Source organism: Chionomys nivalis, chromosome 19 (assembly GCF_950005125.1).
Source record: "Chionomys nivalis chromosome 19, mChiNiv1.1, whole genome shotgun sequence".
In the NCBI taxonomy this organism is placed as follows: Eukaryota; Metazoa; Chordata; class Mammalia; order Rodentia; family Cricetidae; genus Chionomys; species Chionomys nivalis.
The window spans coordinates 63,888,878-63,897,787 of NC_080104.1; positions in this window are offsets into that span (position 1 = coordinate 63,888,878).

Sequence of the window (8,910 nt, forward strand, 5' to 3'; positions counted from 1 at the left end):
GGGAGATTTGAAAACGACTCAGAAAAGAGCAGACCACATGTGCAGAGACTCCGCGTGCCTGTGTAGTTGAAATCCACGTAGGGAGGCATAAGATAGCCTGCATGGGGACTTGAAGTCAATCCGAGGTGTCTAAAGGAAAATATAAATAACTGCAGCAAGAAAAGCCACTTGCCTGATGATTTACGTTAAACTGCTGGCTCCACTGCTATTCCTAAAAATGTGCCATTAAAAAGTTGAACAGGTTTTAATGTAGCTATGATCTTCCAAATTTTCAGCGGTATTACAGTAAGGGTTGTGATGAAGGCAATCCATGCCAGAAGACGGCTTCCTGTTACTGTTTTGTTATGTTTCATTCCTCCTGGTGACAGTGATCAAGTCACAAGTTGTGATATTTCCGAACAAGTGGTCCTTAGTTCACCATATGTAACATAATTGATCAATTTATTTAGAATTATTTTGTCAAACTAGCTCCAACAAGTTTTTCCAAATAATTGGCTGAAATTTTAAGAAAATACTTGAAATCTGGACATACAGGTTATGCAAAATCATATTTTTTATTACTATTATTTTAGTTATGATTAATGCATTATGTGTACAGTCTTTGAAGACAAGCATGAGATGTAAAATGGTCATTTGTATTTTTTCTTTGTTTATTTACATTATGGATTAATTGATTGATGACTGTAGTACCATCCCTGCACCTCTGTTATGAAGGTGACTTGATTATGAAAGAATTTTTTATGTATTCTTGGATTTGGTTTGAGTAGTTAATTGAGTTATTTTGGATTCATGTTCGGTAGTGTGATTAGTTAGTAATTCTCTTTCTTCCATGAATCTGCCTGTGGTTTTTTGTATCAATCTAACTGTAGTCTCATAAAAAGAGTTGGGCGATGTCCTTCTGGTTATATTCTGTGCAACACTTTGAGGAGTATGTGAAGTTCCGATAGAATTCTTCATTAAAACCACTTTGCCCTGGGATATTTTCCTTGCTTTTGATGATACCTTCTATGTCCTTAAAGAGTATATGCCTATTAAAATTGCTCCCCTGGGCTTGGTTTAATTTAGGGATATGGTCCCTCACTGGAAAATTTTCCGTTTCTTTTTTTTCCCTAAACTTGTGGAGTACATGTTTCTGTGGTATGATCTAAGAATTCTCTGTATTTCCTTAGTGTCTGCTGTCATGTATCCATTTCTATTTTTGGAGTGTTAGTTTGTATATTTTCTCTCGGCTCTTTTATTAGTTTGCATACTGGTTTCTCAATTTAGTTATTTTCACTAAGAACCTGCTCTTTGTCTCATTGATTCATTGCATTCTTTTTTCTTTAATTTAATTAATTTCAGCCCTCATTTAGATAATTTCCTGTTCTTTAATACTTCTGTGCATGTCCGCTTTTTGTCTTCTAGGTTATTCATATGTATTGTTAAGTAGCTAGTGTTAGCTGTCTGTATATGCCACGATTTTTCCTCTTAGCACCGCTTCCATGGTGTTCCAGAGTTTTGCATGTTAGTGTCATTTAGTAGTTTAATTTTAGGAAGTCTTTAATGTCTTTCTTTATTAATTCTTCATTGTAATAAGAACCATCGGGCTGCTTCCCCGGCACCCGGCTGTCCGCATGGCTTTACCAAAAATAATTACATGGAAACTGTTCTTTTCATCACTGCCTGGCCTCTTAGTTCCAGCCTCTTATTGGGTAGCTCTTACAGATTGATGTAACGCAGTTCTGATATTCTGTGTAGTACCACGTGCTGGCTTACCAGGAAAGATTTTAACCTGCGTTTTTCTTGAGTGTGATAATCTTGGCCACTCCCTGACTCGGCTTCTTTCTCTCAGCCTTCTGTTCTGTTTATTCCACCCACCTAAGGGTTTGCCTATAAAATGGGCGTAGGGAGTGTCTTTATTAATTAACGAATGAAAGCAACAGATTACTACAAGACCAACCTCCATCATTTCCCCCTTTTCTGTTTAAACAAAAAAGAAAGGCTTTCACTTTAATATAGTAAGATTACATGTCGCAAAGCAGTTATCAATCAAGAATTATAGTTACAATATTTTTCTATTTTATTATTTGTCATAACTAAGGAAAACTATAACTATTTGTTCTTAAACTCCTTCAAAGTCTCTAGAATGATATATAAACAAGAGATCCAAAACTCTAGAAATTACAGAGAAATCTCACTGCCTGGACAGTCACCCAAAGTTCTTTTGTACTGTTTGGGCATCCATCTTCAGTCTTCAGGCACATAGTATCCAGTAGACGTTTTCATCAAGCATGATATTCCAGAGAAAGTACGGTCAATTTTTGCCGTGTCCTGCCGAACAACGAAAGACCATCTTACATTTTGGCGAGTTTAGTAGTCCTCTCTTTGAGGGTTCTCTGTGTCCAGTTCATGCAACAGTCCAGGCAAGTGCAGTTTCTTGCCAAAATGGTTATCAAACTCCATAATGGAGCCTCTTCAATGCCCATCTTCCACTTGAAGAAGATTGTTGCTGACAGGAGCAGATGTGTCTCATTGTCATGAAAAGCTCTAAGTTACTAAAATATTTTAAATGCCATTTTCTGCAGTCTTTGAAAGATATGAATACTGCCTATCTAACTGAAATATATCTCTATATATCTAGAAAATCTAACATGGCTACAAGCTTGACTATTATTGATGATTGTCCTTTAATAGCGTACATTACCTAATTATAAGTTGCATTTTAGATGAACTATACAATCACAATATAGTAATCAAGATCAGAAATACATATACATATAACCAATTTGACCTTAAAATCCATACCAACACAAATTATTCATATCTATATCATATCCCCCTTTAAATGTAAAAGAATATTTATAAACAATATTTGGTGACATGGGTGCAGTTTTTTCTCTCCAACCTGCTTCCTGATGTACATGGACGCTGTTATTCCGGTCTTTTAATGGATAACCTGTGTGCCACGGTCATCTTAGTTGAATGTTGACTGAAGTCATTTTTTGTGGGCCTTTCAGGAGGGCGTGGTCTTTCAAGTCATATGGGGAAAGAAGAAATGAACAGGGTTTCATCCTTTGTGAAAACAAAAGAAGACCCTCTCCAAAGCATCATATCATTAGACCCATATTCTGAAATCATGATATCATTATATCCATTGTGGTTTATCTTGGAAGCCCATATAATGAAATGTCTCTGTACTTAGCTCCTTTACAGACAAAACTTTTAAAGAAAACCCATTGTACATAATCCTGACTCTCTGTGAATTTTTCATTTTAACGTGGGTTATTTGTTTTTACTTCTTATAATCAATAACTGTCTGAACTCTGTCTCTTTAAAGACTGTACCCTTTTTTGAAAAAACCATTAGCTTTATTGTCTATGTTCTTTTTTTTCTCTCTCTCAAGCTTGCGTACACTCATCCAACTTTGTTGTCTTTTATGTCTGACTCTGTTTCATTGTGATTCTGTAATTTTTTTTCTATCCTGGATCACTTTGTTTTGAGCTTTTAAATCGTTATGTCCTTAAGAATCTAAGCTGTGACACTTCTAGGCCAAAAACAGGTCCTGCCAGCTTGCTCCACCCAGCAGAATATGGCGGGACTGCTCGTGTCTCTGATCCTTGCACATTGCACCAGTAACATGAGCTGCTTGTGCCTCTGAGCCGCAGCACGCAATGACTTCCTTTTATGCACACAGTTAGTCTAGTTGCACTTTACTCCAAATGATCCATTCAAAAGGTCTGTCTCCCATAAGAGCATGACAGATCGCAATGGTGGCAGTGCCCATAAAGCCTCCATTTTAAAACACCCAGTTTTTTCCTTCTGCTGAGTCAGGACAATTTCTTTGTGGCGATCAACACAGAAACAGCAACAAGCTCTCTTAAATTTTCTATCTCTCCTTTTTAAGCCCTCAGGTTTCATGTGGAGTTCATTATCACGCTGGGTGCCACTCTGTTGAATTGAGAGCAGCAGGGCTTCGTCCCCGGCACCCGCCCACCCGTACGCATGGCTTTACCTGAAATAATTACACATAAACTGTATTCTTGTAAACAATGCATGGTTCCTGATTTCCAGCCTATTGTTGGCTAGTTCTTACATATTATTCTAACCCATTTCTAATATTTTGTGTAGTACCACGAGTTGGATTACCAGGAAAGATCTTAACCTGCGTCTGTCTAGTGCGGGAGAATCATGGCGACTCCCAAATTTGGCTTCTTTTCCCCATCATTCTGTTCTGTTTACTCCACCCACCTAAATGAAAGCAACAGATAAATACAAGACCCACCTCCATCACTTACTGTACTCTGTGCTGGTTCAATAGTTTTCTGTTTACATTACTTTGTAGGATTTCATAGAGTACTGTTGTTGTCAAGTTCTAACCTTAAACTGGTGTGATCTCATAAGACACAATGTAGTTGTTCAAATTTTTTGTGTCTGTGAATTTTTGCTGTATTACACAGTGTGTGGTCAGTTTTATGGAATGTTTTATGAGCTGCTGAGATTGTTCTATTCTTTCTGGTTTGTGCTGAGTATTTTATAGAAGTTTGTAATGCCAATTTCATTTATTACTGAGATTCCCTACCAGTACTGTGTGTGGTTTGATGATTATTTTGAGTTACAGTTACGTATCTTTAATATGTGTTCGTGCTCTTGTATTATGGGCATAGATGAATATTGAGGCTTCATCTTGATCAATTGACTGTTATTAACATAGTGTCCTTCTCCAAGTGTTATGATTTATTTTAATTTGAAATCAATTTTTTTTATGGTAAAATAGCCACACCTGCTTGTTTCTTGCGTCCTTTTCCCTAACCTTTACTGTGAGGTACTGTCTGTTTTTGAGGTTGAGGTGTGTTTCCTGTATACACCAGATGGCTGATTCTTGTTTTCCTATCTGTTTTCGTAGCTTTTGTCATTATTTGTGGATTTAGTTCATGTATATATAGAGATATTAATGACTAGTCGTTGATAGATTTTGTTATTTTTCAGTCATAGTGGCTATGTGTTTCCCTTTCAAAAATTCTTGATGATGTGAGTTTGCTTGTTGCTTTGGAATTTTTGATTGAACTTCGCTTTCTTGTTTGGGTTTTCTTTCTAGTAAGTCTGGTTATTTTGATGCGTATTTTAAAGGTATGTTTATTTTTTGTCATGTGATATCTTGTTTTCTCCAATGGTGAAAGAAAGCTTGGCTGGTTTTAGTAGTGTGTATTTGTGTCCAAGGGCTCATTGTGTGCTGCATATGTAACCAAGATCTTTTGGCTGTCATGGTTTCCATTGCTAAGTTTGGAGTTATTCTTAGGTTTTCCTAAATGTTACTTGGCTTTAGTCCTTTCTGGTTCCTAATATTCTTTCTTTATTCTGTAGGCTTTTGTGTTTGATGTTTTATGATGTGACGACGGGATCTTTTAAATCTCTTTGTTCTTCATGCTTCTTATATCTCCACAGGGATCTCCTCTATGTTGGGAAAGTTTTCTTTATTTTTTGTCATTATATTTTCTGTGTCTTCTATTCCAAATTTTCTTTGGGTTCATATTTTGTTTTCTTGTTTTCCTGTCCGTTTTGTTAATTTGTTAGTTTTACTTTTTATTTTTTTCATGAACTGATCTAGTTATCTTCAAACCCAGAGATTCTCTCTTCCATGTCTTTCATTATGTCTGTTATAATTCCCTTTATAATTCCTGTCAATTTTACCTTGTTTTTTATATCTAGTCTTTCCATATTTTGTGTTTTCTTTATTGCATATATTTCGGTCTTAAGTCTTAAACCATTTCTTTCCTACAATAGTTTGATTTTTTTTTTCTGGATAATCTGGGTTTTTCTGTGAGTGGTTCATTAATTTCTTTAAGTTTTTTGCTGTTGCTTTTTTTTTAATTTTAATGGGCCGTTTTTACTTTAAAGATCTCTATCCTCTCCATAATTTTATCTTTTTAAATGGTTTTAGTTTGATTATTCTTGGTTATGATGTCTGCCTGGTCTGTGATCACCTGATTCTGATGTTACTGTGATGCTTTTTAGTTTTTTTGATAAATTCTTTCATTGGAGTATGCCCATGTATTCTTTTCATTTAAATGGTATTAGTCTGATTATTCTTGGTTACGATGTATGCCTGGTCTGTGATCATCTGATTCTGATGTTACTTTGATGCTTTTTAGGTTTTTTGATAAATTCTTTAATTGGAGTATGCCCATGTTTTCTTTTCATTTGATCCTGGCAGCGTCTTTGTATCTTGTTTCGATTCTTACTGTGGCTGTCATTTGGCAACTGTTCTTGGTCTGCTCTCTGTCTCAGAGGTCTCATTTAGCCTGCTTTCTTGTTTTATTTTATTGAGTTGCTCTTTTGGTCTAGTATGTGAGGTCATTGTTTGGTTTTCGAGTTCCTCTCTTTTTTTTATAACCTGAGGAAGGTAGTGTAGGGCCCCAAATACTTTTCCTACTATGGATGTCCTTGAGAGTGGGGTGTTGTGATGTCCTACAGTGTGTGGTGTTGTGCTGTGTTGCTGGTCATGCGCCGCTTGTTTCTCTCTGTATTGTAACACATTGCTTTCCTAGATTCATCGCGGTGGCACGAGAAATGGTGAGTTTTTTGGGTCCGATGTGATTAGCAGCTTCCAGGGTACAGTGATTTCTTTGGGTATTAGGTTAGAGTGCATTCAGGCAACTCTCTCCTGTTAGTTACCTAGAGAAGAAAAGCCATTTGTGATGGGGCCTGGGCATTAGACCCTGAATGAATGTCCTAGATGTTTGGTTGTCCTACCGGTTACCTGCACACTCCGTTCTTGGTCCTTGCTTAGGAAAAGGTTCTATGGCTAGGGTTTGGTGTTAAGTTCTATGGTTAAGGCTAGTTTTATGTGTTAGTTGGTTGCTGGTTGGTTGCTGGTTAGTTGGTTAGATGGTTAGGGGGTTACTCGTTAGCTGGTTGCTTGTTAGCTGGTTGCTGGTTATTTTGTTGATGGTTTTTTGGGTGCTGGTTAGTTGGTTAAATTGTTAGGGGATTTCTGGTTAGTTGGTTAGATGGTTAGGGGTTACAGGTTGGTTACTTATTAGCTGGTTACTGGTTAGTTGGTTACCGGTTAGTTGGTTTCTGGTTAGTTGGTTAGATGGTTAGGGGGCTTACTGTTTAGTTGCTAACTGGTTAGTTGCTAACTGGTTAGTTGCTAACTGGTTAGTTGCTTACTGGTTAGATGCTTGCTGGTTAGTTTGTTACTGGTTTGTTACTGGTTAGTTTGTTACTGGTTTGTTACTGGTTAGTTTGTTACTGGTCAGTTGGTTGGTGGTTAGTAGGTAAAATGGTTAGGGGGTTACTCGTTAGCTGGTTGCTGGTTAGCTGATTGCTGGTTATTTGGTTGCAGGTTAGTTGGTTAAATTGTTAGGGGATTACTGCTTATTTGGTTATATGGTTAGCTGTTTACTGTTTACTTGGTTACTGGTTAGCTTGTTACTGGTTAGTTGGTTGCAGGTTAATTGGTTGATGGTCAGTTGGATAAATGGTTAGCGGATTACTTGATAGTTGGTTACTGGTTAATTGGTTACTGGTTAGTTGGTTGCTGATTATTTGGTTGCTGGTTAGTTCGATGGTTATGGGGTTACTGGTTAGCCGTTTACTGGTTATGGGGTTAATGGTTAGCTGCTTAATGATTAGATGTTTAGCTGGTTACTGGTTAGCTGGTTAATGGTTAGCTGGTTACTTGTTAGCTGGTTACTGGTTAGTTGGTTACTAGTTAGTTGGTTGCTGGTTGTTTACATGGTTAGGGGGTTACTGGTTAGGTGCTAACTGGTTAGTTGCTTGCTGGTTAGTTTGTTACTGGTTAGTTTGTTACTGGTTAGTTGGTTGCTGGTTAGTAGGTAATACGGTGTAGGGGGTTACTCGTTAGCTGGTTGCTGGTTAGTTGGTTAAATTTTTAGGGGATTATTGCTTATTTGGTTATATGGTTAGCTGCTTACTGGTTATTTGGTTGCAGGTTAATTGGCTGATGGTTAGTTGGTTAAATGGTTAGGGGATTACTGGATAGTTGGTTACTGGTTAGTTGGTTACTGGTTAGTTGGTTGTTGATTATTTGGTCGCTGGTTAGTTAGTTTGATGGTTGGGGTTACTGGTTAGCGGTTTACTGGTTAGGTGGTTACTGGTTAGCTGGTTATTTTTTAGCTGGTTACTTGTGTGCTGATTACTTGTTAGCTGGTTACTTGTTAGCTGGTTACCGTTTATCTGGTTACTGTTTAGCTGGTTACTGTTTAGCTGGTTACTGGTTAGCTGTTTACTGGTTAGCTGGTTACTGGTTAGCTGTTTACTGGTTAGCTTGTTACTGGTTACTTGGTTACTGTTTAGTTGGTTGCTGGTTGTTTAGATGGTTAGGGGTTACTGGTTAGTAGCTTGCTGGTTAGTTTGTTACTGGTTTGCTGGTTACTGGTTAGTTGGTTAGCTGGTTAGCTGGTTACTGTTTAGCTGGTTACTGTTTATATGGTTACTGGTTAGCCGGTTACTGGTTAACCGGTTACTGGTTAGCTGGTTGCTGGTTAGCTGGTTGCTGGTTTGCTGGATGCTGGTTAGTTGGTTGCTGGTTAGTTGGTTGCTGGTTAGTTGGTTAGATGGTTTGGGAGTTACTGATTAGTTGGTTACTGGTTAGTTGGTTACTTGTTAGCTGATTACTGATTGTTTACTGATTTGTTAGAGGTTAGTTGGTTATTGGTTAGTTGGTTATTGGTTAGTTGTTTGCTGGCCACTTGGTTACTGGTTAGATGGTTGCTAGTTGTTATGATGGTTAACGGGTTACTGGTTAGTTGCTTACTGGTTAGCTGGTTAGCTGGTTACTTGTTAGCTGTTTAGTGGTTGGTTGCTTGTTAGTTGGTTGCTGTTTAGTTGGTTGCTGTTTAGTTGGTTGCTGTTTAGTTGGTTGCTGGTTATTTGTTTAGATTGTTAGGGGGTTACTCGTTAGCTGGT